Consider the following 25,064-nt stretch of genomic DNA (forward strand, 5'->3'; position numbering starts at 1 on the left):
ATGCAATTTGCCACTGATTTGTTTTTGGGGGGGATTGTGAAAAAAATGTGCATTGTACTCTCAACTTATTATAGCTTTTATAGTTTATTTGAAGAAAAAGAATTGTTTTCAACTTGATGTGAACAAAATAAAATTAGTTATTTCGAAAGCCAAAAGAAAAAGTTTGTCTCTGGAAATAAATCCATAGCCCCTCCCCCCCCAAAAAAAAAATAAAAATAAAATTAAAGGGTACTGGTATGCTACAACCTCTTGTTCATATGTTCATATATATATATATATATACCTTTGTGTTTTATTATGGACTAGAAGTGTTCAAGTTTTTCTGTCATTACATGTTATTCTACATTATATCATATTTGTATATCTGTATTGTGTTCAATCTGTCTTGTCATTACAATCAAAAATGTTTAAACTACAAATGGTTTTCCTTGACGTTTCCACCTACAGTAATTTTTGTGTGATTTATACAGTATAAGGTTTCTTATATTATATTTACACATTTATATTACTGTTAAATGTCTGTTACAGAACTGGTAATTCTACATTTCCTTTGCTTTTTATCCAATTTGTGCTCGTACTTGTATTTCTGGAATCAATCTATTATAAGCCCTACAAATGTCTCTTATAATTAATACTTTGGATCTTATTTGACAAATCTCACTTTTTAGGAGTGGAAAGAGAAGGTCTAAATTGGTAGTGGAAATATTTCACTCGCTCCAATAAAGTCCTGTAATGAAGCATTTTTAGTTAACTATCATATTAGGCGTAATTTCTCAAAATTGTTGTTTTTTATTCGTACAAATTGGCTGTATAAGGATATATTGTGAGTTTGAAATACGACAATTATGTCAATATATGTCATGATGGAATGAATAGGTTCTAAATGAAGCCATTCTATAAGATCTAACAAGGAAAATCTACTGATAATGTTTCTCACTATTCCCATTAGAGTTCTTATATTTTTTAGCATGCAAGAAAATTTAATATGGATATATATTACTTCTATTATTTTCAGCACTTGTTTGCCAAGTTGAGAATTGCTGGTAAACATTTTAGACATCAAAAAAGTCTGAACAAAAGGGAAAATCCAAGTAGAAAAAAAAGTTGGTTTTTTTTACTTCTTCTGTCCATTCACATGTCTTTCCTCTCTGCTTATTTCTTGTGTCCATATTTTCACACATCCCATGTCACCTGTATTAGTAACTGCTCCAATTGACTTAGCCATCTCGTTGTTTTAATTGTTTGAAAGTTTATATCAAATTGCAGTACAGTAAATTACCAAAGTTAAAGAGGACAAAAAGTAGTGGACCAAGAAATCTTTAGGTGAAATGTTGGCCCTGTCATAACACAAATATAGTCTGCAGCTCTTTTAAAGTTTGCAGTTTTATGTCATGCATCCTTTTCATTTGTAATCTTGACTTTTTTCTCAACATAATGGAATGATCATACCTAGGACACAATAATTTTTAAATGTTCAATAGTTTTGTTTTCTCAACTCTGTATCTTCTTATGTCTAAACAAGAATGTACCATGGCATATACATTAAAACATTAATATATAAGATGTTCAGTCCTAATATCATATAAATGTAGCCTATGGAATTTAATGTTGATATATAATTTTGTTTGATGTTGTAGGTAGTTATACTAATAGATTCTAGATTTCCACAGAGGTAATATAAGTGGGTTTACTATGAACATATTCATCTGCCTGTGAATTCCTGGATGACTTTAGACTCACTTCAACAGACGTAACTAAAAAATACCATCTTGAATCAGCATTTATTTGCTGTATAAAAAAGTGATAGAGGACACTAATAGAATGTATTCAGTCATACAATGATATCATTTGTGTTAGTTCATCTGATATTGACATATTCAGAAACAATATGGAGAACTACATTTGTCATTCTACCATGCAACTAAAACCCCATACCAATTAGATACATAACTGTTGCTATGCTAACATCTTGCTTTGACAGAGGACATAACAACAAAGACAATCCTTGGATGTTTTTAAATAGATAAACAAACCACCTTGAAGATGCCATCCAAACTCTGTATCTGATTGTATTGGAATAATGAACAGAAAGCAAGACAAAAGGCTCTTAATCATCATAAATAAATACATTATTGGAGCCTGGGAGAGAATATTTGGTAATGTCAAGAAATGTATATTGAGTTAGAGATAAGACGTGTCTTGTCTGGCACATACTAACTGGACACTAATTAGATTGTCCTTTCTATGGTAAAACACAAGTAGCCTTTCTTTAGATTTTTCCTGGGAAATTTGATTTCTCCATCATCTCCTGTATGACCCTTTGAAAGAAAATATAATGAAAAACACAGTGCATGATCTAAATACAAACAATCTACATGTAGTTAGTTATTCTCTGTGGGAGCTTTCTGTTTTTTATTAGAGCAATTCTTACATAATGTCCATTAATGCTAATCAAAATATTGTTAATTGAATGTACAGGTATCATAAATACAAATATTAATGTCATATACATACATGTACTTTTATAAAATGACCACAAATCATTGTGATGTTTAAATTTTTAACTTGGAAATTGTAAGCTCTGACAAATTCACATGAAATCCCCACTCCCCATCTCATAACATGCACATTTTGACCTCTGCATTGATTTGTTTCTTCAAATTCCTCTCAATGGTGTAGGAGGATTAATGGATAAGAGATGGGTACCTTTCTGCGTAGTGGAAGGAAGGAAAGAAGTACGGATTGAAGGACAGACAGCCATCACTATAATAACCCCTACCAATAGCAGGTAGGAAAGACTAATGCTCATTCATTGAGTTATGATTAGAGTGAAGTGATAAAAGCTTCTACTGCCAATATTGAAATAAAAAATTCCAGATGTACACTTTTGTGTGTCTTTTAAAACATTGATAATTTATAGTTACAAAAAGAATTAAGATAAAGCTAATTAGACAAACCTGTATGCTATATTCCTACACTTTAGTTTTTTCCTTAGATGAGAAATATTTCACAAGGTCACAACAGAGGGATATTAAGGTTTATAGATGCAAACTGTTACAAATATTTCAACACAGTTGAAGCATCAGTGATAATTATGACTAATTAGAAGCTATAATCAGGAAAATTATTTCTTATGTCTAAAACTTGATGAGGAAACCAGTAATCTTTTATTATTTTAACCTTAAAAAATGAACCATTTGTTTAACTGGAAGGAAATGACAAATGATAAAAGTGAATTTAAATGTTCTTACAAAAGAAAAAGTAGGAAAAGATAATAAAAACTATGTCTGTTATCCTTAGTGGTGATAGTTTTATAGTGATAGTTTCTGCCATGGTGCACTGTTAAGAACATTTGTCATTTGGAAGGTTTCTAGATTAGATTTTACTGGTTCATTGAAGCTTTGAAAATTTACAACCTGAATTGGAGCCTCTGTAAACCTTACTGGAAGCTTTTGTTGGAATTTTTGTGAAATCTATCTTATGTTTGAGGAATGCTAGGCAGTAAAGGTGTTAATGACGCATAGCATACGTAATGGTTTTATGATGGGTCGAGGCAAGATGTGTCATATTTACAATCAGAGTATACCCATTAAAAGGTATATAGTACTTTAGAAAATAGAAGTCTTTTACTCTTTGGGGGATATTATGAGATCTTATAAGAGTAAAATCAAATTTTCTGATACTCACAGGAGGAAAAATACTTTAACATTATATTTTAATGAGTGCAAAATCTTTTTTTTGTTATCAGTTTTCCCAATAGTTTCTAATGTTTTAAACTGTGGTATATTGTAAAAGATAAAGATAATTTTCTTTCAAACAAAGTATCATTTGTTACACAACTATCCATGTCTTAATTAGGAATTCTGTTCTACAGTTACCTCCCCTCTCATGCTGTCTGAGAGCTAGCAGTTGACGATATCTCACACTATATTAATGTTGGTATTCCAATAACTCTCTGACAAGAAAGTTATGAATTATAGATGTTTTTGACACTAACTTGTGGGAAGAAAAATGATAGCTCTTTTCATATCTAAAATGGTCAAAAACCTAACACTACCTTAAGACTTACAGATATTGTTTTGGAACTGTTATTGTCTGTTTCATCTTTAACTGGAACTGCCAGACAATATCATTGAAAATAAAATTATTGACCTCTTCTGGGAACATAAATGTTGTAATCGCTTCGCTAAAATCCTGTCCTTACAAACAATTAAGTATGAAATTCTTCAAGTATTCTCTTCTTATGTAATGCTTTATACCTCATTTACAAGGGAAATTTGTAGTAATACATATTACTCGAAAGTGTCTAGACTGAGAAACAAAAACTTAAGGGAATGGCCACATGCCATTGTGAATATATAAACCCCATGTTATTAATGAGAATCCTTAAGTCAAAAATGCCAGGAATCAGTCAATGGTTTTTGTCTAAACAGTATACTTCTGTAAACTAAATCAGACTGTATACTGGGTGAGTATATAATGACCATACCAGATTCCAGTCCAAAATAACAAAAATAATCAGCGGGATACCGCCCAGGCTGTAATCCAGCCATGCATTCATTGGAACTGTCGCAAAATATATCAGCTTTGTAATAAGCAAGCATGTTTGTTTAGTTTTAAGTGAAGTATATACAGCTGTATGTATAAACATTGTAATGAAGATGTATAGTGTATCAAGGATGAGGTTAATTTGGAAAGGTTTCTCTCATAACCTGCTTTACTCATTGTAAATTAATTACTGTGATAAGGGATTGTTTCATGTGCAAAAAAGTCAGATGATGTAAACTTTAGTCAAGTGAATTGTTGTTAAAAGGGGATACTTTGACAAATTCTGAGTGGAAATGGTGCAGAAATAATAATTTCATGATTTGACAAATTCTATCAGTGTTTCATTTATCATAATAATTATATTATTCCACATTTGAGATTTGTTTATCTTTATTTTGTATATTATAGGAATATATATTGTGTTGTACTGAGAATTATTCCCAAGGAGAGTGGCAGAGATACATATTATGCTGTTAATTATTTGAGGATTGAAGAGAGTTGACTGAAAGTAGTGTTAAGTGGATTCTAGAATCATATCATCAATACTTGTGTCAGTATTGTCAGATCAACCTGGTAGAATTCTTCAATTTTGAGGTAAGAAATACAATTTTTATTTTATTTTTTTTCTATTACTAGAACATAGCTTGTCATCGTACAAAATTTCTTTCACTTGAAAAAAAAATTCCTAGGGTAAAATTTTGGGAAGCCTTGATTATAGATTTGTTTTGATAAATTTAATTCATGCATGTTGGTATCATAGTTCATATGAAGAATGGGAAATAATTTGTAATATAGTAGGTAAAATGTAAGTTTCTCATTTAAGTTGTTAATTTTATTATAAAAGTTTGGTTAAAACCATGTTATTTAAATTGAAATACCAGTAACTTTTTTCTGGCCCTTGCAATAATCTAGAATTCTATAACAGTAAGTTTTATGTTTTGATGATATTAAACCCCAACTTTCAACAACTTGTGTCAGATTTTCAATAAAAGATTGTAGATACTAAATCAGTTTTCTTGGTTTTACTTGTCTCAGTCAGTTTATCATTCAGTCAAAAATCATGGACGCTCCAAAGGACTGTTTAATACTAAAATTACCATTTTTGGGGCTTGTTTTAGTGCTTTTGATATTGTTGAGCAAGAAAAATGTGGTTTCTTTGTTGCTTTGGACAATTCTTTTTCTGTTGTCAGTTTTATGGTATTATTATTGTATTTCTCTTTACAACTCTGATCATGTGACTATGAAAATACCTGTACTACATCATAACTTTACTATCCAACATTAAATAACCTGCCTTGACACAGCTAACAAATTCAATGAAGACAAATCTTTTAAATTCACCAATGTTTTGTAATCTATTTACAATTAACAAAGAAGTAATTGAATACAATATTTAGGCAGTGAAATTAAACATAAAGTTTCTTTATTTTGGTCCCTTATGGTTTCTCACTATCGTTTGATTGGTATTGTTTTAATTATATATAGTTGCAGTATTGATTTGAGGAATAGATTGTGTTTCCAGTCTGTTTTGATGGATGATGTAGCTGCTATTAGATAAATTGACTTCCTTTATATAACTATTCAGTAATTTTGGATTATTGGGAAATCTTAGAGTACTTCAGATCACAGTCCATATTTTTTTGGACCATTTCTCTTAGTTGGGTACAAGTCTTAAAATTTTAATTATTTGATTCCTAATTTTTCTTTATCTTTAATTGGAGAATCAGAGTTTATAAATATTTAATCTAATTAATGATGAAAGTAACAAAAATTGGTACCCAACAGCTGATGTTTCAACATATATTGGAGAAAAAATACCTAAGTATCAAAAGAACCATTCAGAAAACAAAAAACATGGCCAAAACATTAAAACAGGAAATAGAGACAATCTATATAATTGTAGATAACAGAATTAAATACAATTACGCAAAAAAATAAAACAGCACACAAAAAACTAAACCACTTACGATATGAACTCATACAAAAAACCTGGAGTGACAACATTTGCTCTGGGTGTGTCCTGCTCTGCTAGGATCACCTGTTACATTGCAATTGATAAAAATCTGCTAAGTTTGTTGGGTTGAACATATTGAACATACAAAATAAACCATTGCTGTAATATTTTCTGTCTGTGTCACTGTCTTCAGAGTTGTTGACCTCCGTGTCTAACTTTATTACTCCTATTTTAATTATAATTATAAATTTTTAACATGCCATTTCATTAACAGGAGTATTTTTGTCTGTTTCTTTTTGCTGAAGTATCAAATTGTCACATGACATGCTGTATCAGTGTCAGTTAGAGTTAATGTTGACAGGATGTCTTAGCGTTGTTTATTTGTCAGTAGATGCTGAAATCCCAGTAAATGTTTTTTATATTATATTTATGTAGTATTTTGCAGTCTGTCATAAGATGGTTTTGTGAATATGAACTTTACTACATCTTGCCAGTATCAGAAAAACCTGAAAGAATGAGTGTTTCTTTCCTAGGCTGCTTCCAATTTCGAACGCACTTAATTAGCAAAGATTAATATGCAAAAATCATTTGGAGTCAACCCAAACTCTGAGTAGAAACTGGTTAATTAAAAGATTTATTAATTATACAGACACTGAGTTTTATTTCATGTGAAAGTGTACTCCATAAGAAATTAATGCATGTTTTATTCATTTATTGCTCCTTGTAATTTTTTTAGTGTGAAAAGAAGAATAGAAGATGTTTTTTTTAAATAATTTTGATGATTAAGGAATTTCTAAGAAGAAAATTTTGTTGATGTTTAAATGGTAATCTAGGATACAAGTACTTTAAAATATAGTGCTACCGATAACTTGTAGTAGAATAGAAATAGTTAAGTTTGGTTTCATATCTTGTATTGTTTGGTTATCTACTGTGAACTTATTAATTCTAGTGCTTACTAATTTTCCTGGATTCTGTTAAGGGAAGATATTTCACGGGTTTCAATTTTTCCAATTTCAATAAATGATAAGTATTGTATAATGTTAAAAAGCAATTTTGGGTGTATTAGTTTTCACGCTTTTATATTCACTTGCAAAAACAAAGAAAATGAGTACATTGCGAAAATTAATACTTTAACATTATTTGGACCAGGTTTAAGTTTGTTTTGTATATAAGAATTTTGTTGTTTAATCTTAAAAAATGATAAAAGATTGAAAGTTCAGTTTCTATAGAACATGAAATAGTAATAATCATGTTATTAAATTAGATCCACTGTATATGTGTCAACATAACTTATTGTACAACTTTGCCCTAGCTATTGTTTAGATGAATTATTAGTAATCAAATTAGGCCTTGGTTTATAGAAGCTTTAGAAAGCATAATGTGATTGTTTACTTGGCAACGGAATAGAAGATAATTCAATTTTTCGAGATGCATTAAATGTCTTTTCAACAAGTAGTTCATGTAAATTATTGAATTTCTGTATATAACTTACAATACAATGTATACAGAAATTGTAGAATAGACAAATTTAGAGTTCTGATAGAACAATTATACAAAGTTGAGAAAACTTTGTACTTCATGATAATGTTGGAGACAAACATCTGTATGGAACCAAAAAAACAATTTCTATATTTATTATATAACTTTTTCCATCAAAGTTGCTTGATTTAAATTCAAAATTGAGGAACTGAAAACCAGTTTTATGTATTAGATAGAGAGTACTCATTTTAATTTGCAGGCTTTATAGACCTAATCAGTCTCAGGTAACCTTTTTGATCTACAGATCCAAATTATATTTTGGAGAATTTTTTATTGAAATATTTCTGGCCTGTAAGTGGAATTTTTAAAGGCCCAAACATTTAGACTAACCTCAGGCTTTGAACAACTAATGTTAATTCAGAAGACTTGGTAATGGTTTGATCTCTTTGTATATTTAACATTTAGATATACTGATTATGGTAACAAACTTCATGTGCAAAAATGTTCCAGAGAAATGTACTTTGTATAGTGTTTAATAATTACCTTCTGGGATGCTCTCTGTAGATGGCATATGTTATGAATTGTGTATCTTGTGAAGGCTAAGTGTTTATTTTCACAGTAGGAGAAAATATAACTCATATGTGTGATTATTTCTGTTATTGCTGGGGTATTTGAAGGAGGTAAAGAGGTTAAATAATAAGCAGAATGGGGGAGTTTATTGCAGCTAGAACTAATAAAGTGATTTCTTTTAATCAGTGCAAGTGTTTGTCTTGGTTCACTGAGTGTAGTGAATTTGAAAGCTTTTTTTAACATGTTCTTAATTTATTTCTGGTTTGTTTTAGTTGTATCTCTCATAAAGAATAAAAGCAAACAGAAACCCCGCGTCCCTGGTATAAATTTTAGGTGGGATTGACTTAAATTCAAATTACCTTTTTTCAGTGTGATGTGAAATGTCAACATCCATTGGGTAGAATTGTTCAATGTTTTTAAGCATCTTTTTTTTGGTAAGATCTATCAGACCCTTACTTTTCATATTAATTACCTAAAGAGATTTTTTATTTAATGGCTAAAACAGGTGCATTGGTAAACTTGATTTGAATCTTCCATGGAGAAGAAGCATTTTACATACTATAGGATTAAATGTATAAAATCCAGTGGCATAGACAGTGTGGTTCTGGACTTATGGGGGAAAGAAGTCCTTTTTTTTTGGGTGGGGGGAAATTTTGTTAATTTCATACAAAATTTGGATAAAATTGAGCAAATTATAGCCTGGAACTCTCTTTTTTGTCTTGAAATCCCTCCTTAAAAATATTTTGATCCTTCCTTGAAATTGGCACTTAATTTCATGCTTTCAACAGCAGTGCCTGGATTTATCAGTACCATTTCAGATATTATTACTAGAATTTGTTGTAATTTGTCACATAAAGACGCCATTATATTGACATCATTGAACAAAATGGTTAGTACCCATTAGTACTGTACTATAAAGCAATGTTAATTTGCTGTTTAGCGATGACAGACATTACAGCCAGTGTAAGTATGTCAGTTATTTTATACTGTGTAATGAAGAGGCTTCATTCTTTTTTCTCTTGTAATTGAAGTATCTTGTGCAATGAAGACACTTGTGATGTTCTTATAAACTCATGGCGGAAGTCTTGTGATGTAAGTCTACTTATGTCAAGTATGGGGTTGTCTTTATCATAATGTCAGAGGTTCCGGCACTTCTCCTTGTATGACACTCAATGACAAAGAAGAAACACCCATAGCCTATAGTAAGGTCAAAAACAAGGCCTGTTCTCATATATGAGATAAATGCATTTTCATGACCTATATTGTAGTTCCTTTAGTTCAGTCTTTTGTTCAGTAAGCAACTAATTTGTACCTAAAGCCTTATGTAGAGAAGGAAGTGGTATTAAAGCTAAGTGTGGCCATACATTTCCTAAAAACTTATCTGAACTTTTCAAGACATTGGATATAGTCAGAGTTGTTAAGTAAGTGTCACACTAAGAATTCATGAAACCATTGATATGTTGCAGAACTAAACACATTAACACATTCAGAAATACATGTTTAAGTGACATTCTAACAGAATGCAAAATGCTGGCTGTATAAGAGAGGAGGTCTTTATATACAGGTAAGTTTCACATAGAATGCATGACAAAGGGACATCTCTATTATAGTCCTTTAAGGCATGTTATTGCTAATTACCAATGATGGCTAAAACAGGTCCACGATCATTTAAATGAGAAAGGTGTCACTCTGGTAGCTTATTTGAAAGATTCAGCAATCTTCCTATAAATGTGCCTAAAAATTGAAGCCAGTACTAAAATCTTTAGCTTTAATATATTGAATAGGATTTCTCTCCTGTTGAACTGCATTCTAAAATGCAATATTTGTCAAAAGAAAGCAAATTTATTCCTTGCCAGAAATATTGAACACTTTACAATGTCAGAGCAGTAGAAATCTAAAAAAATATTGATGAGGACACCTTACAGTTTCAGTGTCAAGTTAGTCGTAACTTACGAGTAATTTCCCACTTACTGTGAAAGTACTATTGTTCATGGGATACCAATTTTCTTGGATTTCATTGGAAGCCAAACCACAAATTTTGGTTCCCAATGAAAAGGAGATCTCCTTTGATGTGTATATTGAAAACCTTCAAACCATGAATTTAAGAATCCAGGAACCTCTGTTTCTTCCCTAATCCACGAATTAAAGTACTTTCACAGTATGACTTTTTGTGAAAAGGACTGCAACCCATAGAAAATTAGAAAAGAAGTAATATTTTAGAGCACTCTTTATATTGCTAGGCCTGTAGAAATCTGAAAGCCAATCCAACACTGACATATCAGTATGCTGATGAGAGATACGGCATATCACTATGTACAATATTTATATGATCAGGCATCAATTTCTCAAAAAGTCGTAAGTGTAAAGTTGATCATAAGTAATATCGTCATAACAGAAAATAGCATTGTTACGTCATAACTTACGATCAATTTTACACTTGCAACTTTTTGTGAAATTGACATCTGTATTTTTGTATTTTAATGTAATTGAATGGGACTTTCTCTCCCACACTTCTGTTGAACTGCATTCTAAATTGCCATATTTGTCAAAATGAGAAAGCCAATTACCTAACCAGAAATATTGCACACTTAACAATGTCGGAGCATGAAAAATAAAAAAGGACAGTTAAATTGATGAAGACCAGAAACAGGAATAAGGTTACATTTGAGAGCACCTTTTACATTGCTATATCTTGTAATTATATTTAAACATTCATGACCTGTGCAATCCTCTTGACTGAAATGGAAGGTTTTTATACTAGAAGTCTGAAGACATATCGATATAGGTTAAAATGTACGTTCATGACCTGTGCAATCCTCTTGACTGAAATATTGGAAGGTTTTTATACTAGAAGTCTGAAGACATATCAATATAGGTTAAAATGTATGATGATGATATTGCGGAATCTTTTTTGGTTTCTTCTGTATGACATAATGCTTAATCTTTCATTCCTTCAGTTTTTCACTTTGTCTTATATTTTACAGGTGTTGTACAAATCTAAAAGTGCACAAAAATTATCACAATAAACAAGGCTATAATTATTATGTCAAATGTTTTGACATGGAATTAAAACCTGTCTGTCTTAGAATCACTGGGGTGGTATGTAAAACAAATATATTTGATTCAAACTGTAAATATCAGATAAGATTGGTAGTAGGTGCTGGGTTGTTATCAGAACAAGCTGATTAATATCCCCTTCATTCAGCATGTTAGCACATCACCTGTCTATAAACCTTCAAATGAGGTGCACTGAACATAAACACCTTGTTTCTCACCTCAATTCTGGTTAGTACAGGTATATCTTCCAACTTTTGTCTTTGATGTATTAGGTCTTAATTAAACTCATGTTAACCAATTAAGCGGAAATGGCTTTCATATATATTTTTGTAATTGCATGATGGATTGAAAATCAAAGTAGAAATGTTTGTCTTAGGATTTCAAAGCAAAGCTATGCTTAGTGCTATGATGTAAAAGTTGATGAAAATTTCACAGTTTATAATAAATTCTCTATCTTTGTTTACAGAATGAAATTTTGTTTATTTTTCAGTCTTCCTAACTTTTTTCTTGCAGAATGCTTCTTATACATTCTGGCATTTTTATACCCAATGAGGAAGTTAACTGTTTTAGCCTTGTCACACTTTTTTCCTATCACAGCCATTTGATATTTTGGTGTAAGCATTATTTCATTGCATTTGATTTCAGACTTAGGTCACAATAAATTCCTGTTTGGTGACTTGGTTTATATTTTGACCATATACACAAATGTACTTAAGTTGGGTTGTGGGAGTATCACTGATGGACATTGGCTCACAGATTTATTTTTATAAATGAAGTAGACAAATCTTTAAAAACCATGGCACCATTTTATGAAAGTTTAGAAGTAACTCGAAGTATTATCATGTAGACAGTGTTGCTGCAAAATGTCTTTTCAAAAGTTACCTGTTACACCTAAACATGTCTTCAATTAAGTTCATGGTTAATCATTCACTTATAATTGAATAACATTCTCTGCATGATTATAAGTAATCCTATAAAACAGCTGGAAATAAAGATCCTCAAAAGTCTTAACATTTCAACTATATTATATGAGTAAAATGCAGCTGTCCTTTCCCACCATATCTGAAACCCCATAAAGTAATCAAACCAAATCCTTAATCCTTTTAGCTCCCCCTTTATATCTGTCTTGAAATCTGAATTGGCTATTTATCACATGGACTGTATGTACTACAGTAAATTTTATCATTTTGAAATCTGAATTGGCTATTTTTTTCTTTGTATGATATTTTTCCGCTGCATCTTTCAGGCATTAATTGACAGTCTCTATCTATCTTGATATAAATATAGGAAATGTAAATCATGACAACTTGACTGGTATGTTCATAGAACACGGACACAGTAGCAGGGTGTGATAAAGAGGCCTGACTGACATCACATGACCTTATCTCACCTCTAACTGTCAGATGGAGTAAATGTATACAATAAACCACAGTGGGCACACTTCATAGGGGAAGACATAGCCATTATAAAGTATTAAATCTGTCATTAACAAAACATTGATGTCTGCAGAGGCAATATAATTGTAATAAGATAGATTATTTAAGTTAAATGGCTTGTAAAGTTCCCTTCATTTCCTATTAAAATGATGTATTAATAAAGAGGAATAATCGAATAGCTTACATCCTCACTGAGGAAATTCCTTATTCCTTATTCTACAAATCATATTTATTGAAGTTTTCCTAAAGTACTGATATGAAAGCCTTAGATTTATTGATGAAAGGAAATCTGTTGTTTAAAATGAAGTTTTCTTAATCAGAATATTAACTGAAGAACAAGAAAAATAAAAAACCTAAAGAACTGTACATGCATCAGATGTGAATTTTTAACATCACAGATTTTCATGGAGGTTGTTTTGTCTGTTAATTATTAGAAGGATGGTGTTGATTTGTAGAACAATTTTCTTTGTGGATCTTTATGGGACTAGGGAAATGACAGGTAATAATTACAAGACTATTGCCGTCAGCCTTCAGGGCCATAAAACACTAATGCCAAGAATCCCAGAAAATTACTACATTCTCCCTCTCACACATTTATGACATTGTTTTTCTATGTAAGTGCAATCAGAAAGAGATTAACCCCACTGGTTACTTATCAAATATTCTTTTGACCCTTGTTTAATATCTTGATATTTTAAACTGTATGAACTGCGGGTAAACAGTTTTCTGGAATATTTTGGGTTATGACATATCTAAAACAACATTTTTACTGCAGTGAAATCATTACCAGATGTTTTCTATGATAAAGAGGTTTGTCATGGTTGTGCTTTTCTCACACTTTAATGACATATTTTGAAATATTTGTAACTTTTGCTTGTATCCTGTTGATTAATCTGCTCTTTTAGTCAGTTTCTACTGTGGACAGCTTAAAGTCACTCTGTGATTTCTTCCATTTCTTAGGAATGTTTTTATTTCTGAGTGCAGTTTGATAAATCTTTTTGACAGTGCTATCAACAAATGTATTGGTAATATATTTTGTGAAAATCAGTGCTTCGGATCTTAGTTATGTTGACTTCAATCAGAAAGTAACAGTTTTAGGGTTATTTATTGTGAACAAATGGTGTTTGTGATAATATTTACAGGCTGCAGACAAATTACTGATGGTCTTCTCATCTGCTGTTTGTTCAGGAGTTTTTCTTAGGTCACAATCTCTATGAAAGCCATTGTTCCTGGTAAGTTTTAACATAATATTGTAGGAGATCTATATGTAGTATTGCTTTTAAGACTCCAATATTTATTTTTACTGCTCTTTGGAAAATTAAGTACCTTATACAGTAATTATATTTCTGTGTAATTTTGGATAAAAGTTTTGTGTTTTGTTTTGCAATTTGCCTTCATTGTGTTTTATTGTTTTGTTTTGTTTTTTTTATTTTGTTTTTTTTTGTGAGGGGGGTGTTTCTTCTTTATATGACCTAGCGTGGAATTATCCAGTCAAGGATTCAAAAATATATTATGTTTTCACTTTGGGTAGTAGGGAATTTGGAAATTTAGCTTGTATTACCTATTTTTTGACATTTTACAATTCACAAACTGCTTTGCAACTATGATTTGTTAATTAATTATGCATATTTTGGGCAAAATTATAAAAAAAAAAGATTCTTGGATTTATTGAAAACTGACATTCATTTACTTACTATACATATATGACCAAGAAGGAAGTAATTAGAGATTAACCAGTTTATTATACAGTAACATTTATTTTGTATAAATATTTTCATATTGTCTAATTAAAGTAAAATTCATCATTTTTCATATTTTAGCTTTTATCACATTTTGCCATGGAAACTTTTTTTGAATTATTGTCATTTAATATTTTGAATCCTGAACAACTGCATGTCAATTCAGCTGATTTGGTTGATCATATTAATAATAGTATTTTGTATAGAAGACTGAAACCATTTTGTGCTTTATCTATTAAAGGAAGCCATTTTTCTATGTATGTAGACATTGGTTGAATAAGACTTATCCACTTATCACATGAGGTATAAACTTAGTATTTGGTGCAGTGTTTGTCCTTAGAGAAGTTACCTCCCTTTTATTTTTTATTGTTTAGAAATTCAGAGTTAGAATTGGAAATTTGAACTCAAAATAAAGGGCTTAAGGCTTGTTTACTTAAAATATTTATCTATTTTACAGAAAAAAAAATACTTTAAACTTTTTGCATAACTAGAAATTTGAATTTGTAAAAACAAATTATTGAAATGTTTTCATTATTGCAAAAAAAAAAACAGCAACTGTCTGAAATGGCAAAAATCCAAATAGAAGGGCAACATCACTACATTTACAGCAAGTAAAATAGTTAACGGAATAGAGTTTCATGATGAACTTCTATAGGATAATTGACAAAGAGATTTAAACTTTCTATCAAATTTAGATTAAATTATCTATGGAGCAATAGAAAGTTTTAAGTGGTCCTGAAAAAGCAGTTTAGAGCTCAGATGTCTTATTCAGAAAAGCCTCCATGATTGTTGTATTTCTTTTAGAAAATCCCAGTGTAATGAATATTCATATTTTTGAATTACTTCATCAATATATCTTGAGATTTCAATAATTATGGAAATTTCCATCATCATCCTTCTTGAATCTTGTGCAAAGTTTTTATGTCTCATGTCATGTTGCAGTAAATATAAATCTTGTTTTGGCTGCACCATTTCATGTCAGAAAACATTTTCCTCTGTCTGATCCGGTGCTAGTCTTTTTGTCACCAGACATTAAAAGAACAGAATGTGATGATAGACCACATTTTCATGTCAGAATAACATTATGTTTTTTTTTCAATTTACTAAAAAATCAGTTAGTTATAAGGTTGTCTGAAGGTAAAAACTAAATATTGGTCTGAAAGTAAAGTTGATGAATTTTTCTAATATCCTGATGTACAATGTTTCTTGGTTGGACACATGAATTAAATTGCATTATCATCTAAGTTGAAAATGAATGAAAAATATATGTACCAATTGTGAATAAGAAAAAATAGATCATCATCAATGCTAGTATAAAAGTTTGAATGTAGTTTTAAGATAGTGTTATGGTATTCTTCTGACAAGATTCTGCTTTAAATTATGTTTTTGTTATCATATAACTGTGTAAACTTACATGTTCACATTGTGATAGGATTCAGGTTAGTTGCATGACTGTTTCAGCTGGTAGCTCTGACATCCTTTGGTCTCAGACAAATACTTTACCAGCTATACACACAATTTAGTATTTTTTTACTGATATTTAGCAAACTCCTATCTGTAGTAAATGCTAGATATAGATTACATTTGAGCAATGTTTAGAGTCTGTTAGTCCATATTTGGTCTATTTTTATCTCACCTGGCAAAGGCCATGTGAGTTAATGCCATAACTTGGCGTCTTTCGTGGTCATCGTCGTCGCTATTAACAATTTTACAAAACTGTTCTCCTCTGAAACTACCCAACCAATTAGAACCAAACTTGATATGAATGTTCTTTAGGGTATTTTGCATAGAACTGATGTGGGGATGTTTGAACTGTTGAAAAACATGGCCACTGATACTAAAAATAGAACAAAGGGGTTAGACAGAAGTTTTTCGCATATATATCCAAAATCATTAAGTTTAGCCCAATTCTGACTGGACAAAAGTGTTCAGCATGATAAGATCTGATAAGATCTATCAGTGGTCAAATTTTTGTTTTAATCTATGAAGCCATGTTAAAGTTATTGCCCTTTTTCCTATTTTTAATGTTATTTCTTTCAAAAATCTTCTCCTCTGAGACTACTATATCAATCAAAACCAAACTTGTTATGAAAGTTCCTTAGGGTGTTCTGCATAGAACTGATGTGACAATTTTGATCTTTCGAAAAACATGGCCACTGTTACTAAAAATAGAACATAGGGGGTAAGACAGAATATTTTCGCATATATCTCCAAAACCGTTAGGTTTAGCCAAATTATGCCCTGATAAAAGTGTGCAACATGATGAAATCTGTGGTCAATTTTCTTTTCAATATGTTAAGCATTTTTTTCAAAAATCTTCTTCTCTGAAACTACTAGAACAATCAAAACTTAACTTGGTATGAATGTTGCTTAGGGTGTTCTGCATAGATGTAGGGTTTTTGATCTGTTGAAATACATGGCCACATAGCCCAATTGTATTAATTGCTGAAATGATCTTCATTATAAGGCTTACAAAAGTCTGCATTGAGTCAAAGTGGTTGAATGACTCCTTGTTAGAGTTGTTGCCCTTGAAAGGTGAAAAATGTTCTTTTTACAGTTTTCATTCAACCGATATCTTGAAAACTATGATAGATAGAAATAAACTTTAAATTGCTGAAGTGATCTTTATGATAATGCCTACAAAAGTGTGTGGAGATCAAAATTGTCAGACAACTCTTTGTTAGAGTAATTGCCCTTATGAGTCTTCTTTGAGTCAAAATTGAAGTCTTTTTATCATCAAAATTGTGGGGTAACTCCTTGTTAGAGTTAGACTTATTGCCATTTAAAGGCAAAAATTTAACCAAGTGAGCAATTCAAACCTATTTATATAACTGGTTAATAAAAATACTAAGTGATAGATGCTGTGCATTATTACTTGACTTCTAGGCATGGTTATGAAGTGCCACCTCTGGGTAGTCAGAGCCATCTCTGGGTAGTCCGAGCCAGCTCTGGGTTGTCAGAGCCATCTCTGGGTAGTCCGAGCCAGCTCTGGGTTGTCAGAGCCATCTCTGGGTAGTCCGAGCCAGCTCTGGGTTGTCAGAGCCATCTCTGGGTAGTCAGAGTCAGCTCTGGGTTGTCAGAGCCACCTCTGGGTTGTCAGATTAATATTATGTTTAAGATTACCAATGAAATTCAGAGAACTTACTTCTTTATAATATTACGATAAAATGTAACTTTCAATTATCATTTGTTGTTGGTTCTACAAGAAAACCTGTCTGAAATGATGAGAATAATTTCTGCTATCTGTGAGAAATGGTTAGGCCTGATATAGGAACTGTTGGCATCTGTGATGTAATTCTTTGATAGAAAAAGGAATTTTTATATAAATATTCTTATCTGATGTCAAAAGTTAATTAATTCATGTTTATTTGAATACAGGATAACTCTTTGTTTGATAAAATATTTTATAGAGGGAATGACATGAAATTTAATTTTAAGGTGATAAAAAGCTCTATACAACTTTGGCTTGTATTTGCCCTCTCTCTGGTATGAAACTTCCTCATACAAATATATTTGGGTAGGCTATAATCTTTTGTATGAATTTGCCTTGGTTATACATGTACAAGAAATTTTGCTTTAATATATTATGTTAGTAATAATTTCCTAGTTGCAGAATATATTTTCTATTGAATAGTCTTTGTAATATTGATAATGTCTTTGGAATGAAATTTTAGGTTTTGTTTTTTTTTTCTCAGAAATGAAAATATAATTCATTTTGCTTTTCTTCTTCAGATAAAAACTCAATGTAATCATGGTTCAATAACAAAGTATTGCATTGGTGCTAGAGTTACTGCCCTTGGCCTACTTCTCATACCACAAGGTCATGCTAAATTCCTGTAATAGTAATATAGATATAGGGCTGTTATGATATAAGTTTTTATAACCTTGGAAGTAATATGAAAGCTCTCTTCTCAGATGTCCACCAAGTGTTGGCTTGACTTTTGGCAACTGTGTAAATTATATTCTTATAAATAATAGTGTATAGGCTAAGTTGGCATTAACCCTATTATTAAGTAAATTGGTCTATAGGTAATAGAGAGGCATTGTGGTAGAAATTAACCGTAAAATATACAAAGTTTTCTGTTTACTGTGGAAGATATAATCTGGTATATAATTTGTTTCTTTTGATCACCTGTTATACATATAAGTTGTTCAAAGGCTTGGGAACTAAGATGATGATTGTTTTATACAATGTTGAGAAATAAAACTTTCTGACTGTATGATAAGTTCTTAAATAAAAATTATGAAACATGTTTTTTCCATAGCATCTTAAAGTTATATAGATGAAGATCACTAAGGTTTTGAACAGTTAGTTCTTCTACTGGCACAAGGTGAATTTATTTGTGAATGAGAACATTTTTTATACACCCTGCTTTGAAAGTGGGACTTATGATTATTGTGTCTGTCCACTCACCCATCCTTAGCTTTTAGTTGGAGTTTTCTCTGCAGCTTTTTATTGCAGTCATGCATATATGCCATATTGTGGGATTACAATTTCCAACTTGAGCACTTCTTGTTCCACGACTTAATTTTGTTTTATATTTTGACCATATGGTTTCTTCGATATCCTTTAGTGAATGTTGCTCACAGTTTTTCTTGTTAAGAAATGATTTGCATTTTAAGTGGAGAAATTTAACCATTATGAGCCATCAGTCCTGAAATGTTCTATTTCGTATGGAATTATTGAACCCTTGCATGGCAATTATAACTTCACCTACATCTTGTGATGTGGTTCATAGGACAGAAATCCTAAGATAGAAATATGTATTTCAAGATAGAATCATTATTATAGAATTTCAGTTTTGTATCGTTATTATAGAATTTCAGGATTAAATTACTGGTTGTATTGTTGTATTGTAGTTTTTCAGAATTATATTGTCTTTATCTATTTCTGGTTTGTCTGATTTCTGGTTTCTGCAGCTGTTAATTGAAATAGCTGTTCAATATCTTACTATACACCTTAAAAATTGTGATAACTCAATTTATTGTATTTCCTGCATGTTTTAAACGCTGTATAAAAAAATCTCCACCTTTGTTTCATAGCTTATGTATCTTGTTTTGACACTTGCATTATGTAAATGCACATTTCTAAACTGATTAAGTAATCATGGGTTAGGATGACCTTTCTTGATGTAACCAAATCTTCTGTATCAGACTATTAATTGATATTAATGGCAACTTAAATGAGAGGGTAAATGAAATTCTTGCTGTTATCCTGCTTAGTAGAACAGGGAACCAGATCCATGACAAAATTCAATTTATTTTTCTTCTGATTCCTCAGCTTTAATCAAATTTTGAAATTGAAGCCAACAAATCTTGTGTTCCTTCATTAACTCTGTTCGATGAAGCTAGTGAGATAAAGAGGAAAAGCTCTCTCTGTTGTGGTTAATATTCTGTCGATTCCCTATATCAATTATCTACGTCAAATTTCCCTGAAAATGAGAATTGATACTTGGAAAATGTTTCTTCTGCCACCTTAAGTCTGTGTCGTTGTGGTAATGCCATCAGATTGTATTCTTTTTTCTGATGCTGCTTGATTTAATTTACCTCCAATCGTCTGAACAGTTTGATGCCTAGCACGTTCAGCATCTCAAAATTGTATTAGATACTAACATCAATCATTATTTGTTCAAATAAATATACAGTTTTTCTTTCAAACTAGCAAATTGGAATGTATGATATACTTGGTATTAGGCATTGAATGATGAAGAACAGAGGAAAATTACATGTAATGTGAAATGTTTGAGATACTACAGGGCTCAACAAAGTTATGTAAAATTACATAATCATATTGAAATGCATTTAAAGGACCCATAAGTACTCAGAGTAATTTTCTACTTTTTTATTTTTATTTTTGTTAAAGTAGAGCTATGATGCAACTAATGATGGGAAACAGTAATGGTTATAGAAAAAAGTACTTGTCCTTTCTTTTTAAGTTATGCTTTTATAGGGTTATCAAGTTTGCAGTTTATCTTGGAATTTCTGTTGGTGCATGACTTTGTCATATCAGAATCAGAAACTGTATGAACTATGTTACTATGGTAACCTCCAATACCTTTACAATAAATTCAAAGTGAATACATACTCAAATTATTAGGTTCTTAAATGAGTGCATAGTGAAGAGCTGGGATATCTTTCGTGAGTGTGAGAAATTTCGTTTTTTCCCGAATGGAGCATAGCGGAATATGGGAAAGACATAGAATTTCTTACACGAATGGAAGGTATCCCAGACATTCACGATTACAAGAACATATTTCTTTTGTTTAAGATTACTAAAACTATATGAATGAATGACATTGAAAAATCGAGCAAATTTATGTGCTTGTGTGAATATGTGTGTCATGTCAGTCTAAAATAAATACCTTAAAATAAAATTCTCAGTAAAATCAAATTATTGCATATTTGCTAAGAATAATTAAATAGAAATGCAATGGTGTGTGGTTCAATAGAAGAAAGTTTGGGAAGATTTTTTTTCTGAAATATGGTACTACAATGCACTAATTCTTAGCAGAATATTTACTTTTTATTACCTCGCTTTTGATTGGTTGGCTTTGCCAGTGAAGACAGCGTTATGTGCCGCTGTCTTTGCTGGGCTGTCTTCATCAGAAATTGATCTAAAATGAAAGAAAATTTTTTCCTTCCCATGATTTCAAGGGTTTAGGATATTTGACACTCTCTAGAAGAAAAAAATCTGAATACTAGTGTAACACGATATTTGAAAAATACAAAAATAATAAGGAACTGACTTAGTGATAAAATAGTTTTTTTGTGAAGTTTGCTACAGTTCCTTGAACAGAATTTGTTTTCTCTTAAATGACCAAGTTCAGATTTGTTTGTGTTACAGCCAAGAAAAATCCTTAAGTAGGACTCTGGATAAATTACTGGTATATAATTATCAAATATTTATTTCATGGTTCAATCTGTTCACAATGCAAAACTATAGCAATATTTGAAATTCTCCACCCACAAATACAAACTACTTTACTTTAAGAAGACAAAATCTTCTCAGAGAGTCAATAACAATTTAATCTATGTTACAGTTTTAATTACAAAATTGTGCAAAATATATACATCTTTCATGATAGTTCTGAAGTTAATTTCTGTAACATTTCTTTAATGGAATTAAGTTGGATTACCCTGTGATTATAAATTACTGAAGCAGACTTAACACCATTGATTTTATAAACCTTCTTCTGTAGAAACCTGAAAAAAATCTTCCCATTAATAAAAAACATGGAAATTAAGATTAATTGTATACATTTAAATATGGGTTATTAAGTTAATCCTTTTCCGTTCTTTAAGCTATCTCAATGTAACGATGTTTTGCCATCCATGATCACAACCATTAATTAACTTTGACAATATTGATATTCCCTACTCCATTCCATGTACAGATCTAAGACTTGGTACTGCTGAATTCTATGTTTAAACTCCACTTTACTTCTATGTTTGTTTTAGATGTATATTTACTATTGAGATGGGCTTTGATCTTGTTAAATGCAGTGAGATGGACTGCAGATTTTGCCAGGGGATTTTAATCAGAAAGTCATTATAAAATGTTACGATTACAAGTAGGGCAGAAATGATACTGGTACACATTCACTTTCATGTTCTTACTATATGTTTCATTTACTAAAAAATAAAAAAAAATGTGTTCTGTGATGTCTTGCCAATGAGTTGCTCAAGATTTGTAAACATGATATACATATGCATCACACAAAATTTGTAGTAGGCAATAAATGTGTTACACAAACACTTAACACTGTTTTATCAGACTGATTCTATCTCACTTATTGTGCTCCAAATCTAGGAGTATACTGTTTTACCCATGTTTGTCTGTCTGTCTGTCTGTCCCTCACACTTTTTTGTAACAGGTTTCTGTGCTCATACTTGACACAGCCACTTGGTATTTTGATGCAAGCTTTGTTTAGGTATGTCATATTGTGGGAAATAATTTTGGGACTTGGCAACTTTGACAATTTCTTATCAGCAAAGTAAGTTTTGGCTTGCAATCTTTGATTTGACATTTGGAGCTACAATCCACTGGTGTAATACATCAGACTAGTAAAACATTCATTCAATTCTCTGAAAATTTGGTGGTTTTTTTTACAAATAGGTTGATGGAAGAGACTTTTTTCCCCCAAATTAATCTGTCGAGTGATCACACACTAGTCAAACACTGAAAAAAGGTTCTATTTAAACTTCTGTATGGGAGTTTTTCAGCCACCTCTGACCAATAATAACAAACTACTTAATGTCATCATATATGACAAATTTCTTGTACTTAAATCAGTTTAAAAAAGCTATCATTAAAACACATTTAGTATCATCCTTGAATGACAAAACTGTCAAATTTCACTTAAATCATAGCTATTAGGATTTATAGAACTGTCCTGTGGTCTGAGCTCTATCATTATATGCAAATTACTTGTCATGAAACAATTCGTTGGGTTATGATTAAAGTCATAAGTATGAAAATGGACAGACATTATTTAGATAGGTTATTATTATCTTTGGTTTTTTATGGAAATTGAGATGGTGAAATGGTGATCAGGTTATTCGTCCTGAAGATTGTCTGTGTGTGGTTAACCACCTCCTAGTTCAGAGTAATGTCCCCTGAAATATTATACGACTGACAATGTACGCTTGGTCAAATGGAGCTAATTTTAGACCTGTTTTATTTTGAACAAGGATGGTAGAGTGTGTTTTTTATTTGCAGCTAATTTGTTACTTATTTGACACTTGATAACTTTCACACATAGTTAGGTATTATTTCATTTCGACTTTTTTTGTAGTGTAACTTTTCTTACACAGGCCACTCACTGGCTGCTTCTACACATAGATTTATCATCACAAATAAGTAGAAATGTAGTTTAGATACAGTTTAGGTAGGAAACAGATTTTAGACATTATGTCAAATAATTTTCATCAAATTTGGTAATGTGATGTAGTAATATCCTTTCTTTACTATTTTATTACTTTTTATTGTGCACACTTTATCCTAGTCCATCTGAAGATCTTTGTTAATACAGTGATTTGTGTTTTGACTTAATTCCTGGTATAAGTGGATATGAAATATTGATGTTGTACTGTCTGTCAGCCTCAAACAGGTGGTATCATCTATAATGGACTGTACATGGTTAATGAAGGAGAAGATAATCTACTGATGAGATTTCTCACCTTATAATAGATCTACATAATGACTATAGTCAGGTGTACCTTGGGTGTATGGTAGGTGAACTTCAGGTGTGTAACCAGGTGTAAAGGTCTTGACAGGTTGATCTGATTAGGATCAATGTTGTCTTACGTTGTAGGGATGCTAGAACTGCTTCATATGTTCTATGAAATAAAGGAAATCTGATGTTGTTAATTCACACTTAGAGAAAGGGAGAAAAGAACAGTTATATATTGATTTATAAAGTGCTGAAGTCAGTGGGAGCTACCAAGGAATCTGTAGATACTAGTTTTGTCACTGTAGGCAACTAACTAGGGTATTTTGTTGCGATCAACAGCAGTTGACTTTGTTTTGGTTTATACTATTTTCTACAATACTTTTCCTGTTCTGTGTTAAGAAAGTAGTAGAAGTTAAACAAAGAACTGCTGTATTGTCTAGGTTTTTGTCAATGACTCTCCTTGTAGCAGCATCTGATAATGATTGTCTGTATAATAGATTACAGATGATTGAAAGCTCTAATCACTGCCCATCATAGATAAAAACTTTTATCATTCTAAGATGTGAGAATATTTTTGCTTATATAAACCTGTGTAAACAGTATGATGGTATACCTCTAGTGCAATTATTATAGAAATGTAAAATTAGAACAATACAAGCACTGGGACGAACTTGTCATTCTAGTTCTCAAGATGTTTGAATAAAAGTTTTATTTTATTACGCGAGTTGAAAATTGTAGGAATCCATATAGACTAGGAGGTTTTTTTAATCATTCAAGAGTTTGTCTTTTCTACTCATGGCTAGACTGATGTTTGAATGTTTGCACAGCTTTGTATAAAGTCCAATAAATTGTAATTTTCAATATGTACTTGAAATCAGTTCTCAAATTTGTTCTGCAGAAAATAGATTAAGCACTTTTTTCAATTTATAACATAATTGATGTTTAAGGATAAGTAACATAGGTGGACATGAGCTTACCTGACAGTTATATAAAATGTTGCACCTTTAATTTATTAGCCAGGTAAATCGGAGACAGGTGTTAAAGTGTTTACTTATTTATTATAATGACTATTTCTGCAAACAAATTGAAGTAGATTTTTGTCACAGTT

The 25,064-nt window shown here is 31.1% G+C and overlaps 1 protein-coding gene and 1 long non-coding RNA gene across 9 annotated transcripts in view; one reads left to right on the forward strand and one right to left on the reverse strand.

Annotated features, from left to right (window-relative positions):
• Nucleotides 1-2,045: 2,045 nt before the first annotated feature.
• The window catches only part of LOC148627127 (neuroglian-like), a 101,467-nt gene continuing 78,448 nt past the window's right edge, over nt 2,046-25,064 (forward strand). For 3 of the 8 annotated variants that reach the window (XM_088567976.1, XM_088567969.1, XM_088567959.1), the window contains exons 1-3: nt 2,046-2,156; nt 2,680-2,788; nt 4,957-5,142. The gene's annotated coding sequence lies outside the window, so the exon portion shown is untranslated. Of the gene's footprint in view, nt 2,157-2,679; nt 2,789-4,956; nt 5,143-9,985; nt 10,116-13,944; nt 14,277-25,064 lie in introns of those variants that run through there. The other 5 variants (XM_088568025.1, XM_088567995.1, XM_088568032.1 and 2 more) reach the window with 3 other exon arrangements.
• Nucleotides 21,839-24,984, reverse strand: LOC148627128 (uncharacterized). The gene is made up of 3 exons (XR_015919804.1): nt 24,934-24,984; nt 24,003-24,122; nt 21,839-21,986 (listed from the first exon to the last, which is right to left on the reverse strand). It is a non-coding gene; the product is annotated as an uncharacterized LOC148627128 (long non-coding RNA).

Source organism: Perna viridis, chromosome 1, assembly GCF_037379345.1.
Source record: "Perna viridis isolate PV_CMFRI_1.1 ecotype Kerala chromosome 1, ASM3737934v1, whole genome shotgun sequence".
NCBI lineage: Eukaryota > Metazoa > Mollusca > Bivalvia > Mytilida > Mytilidae > Perna > Perna viridis.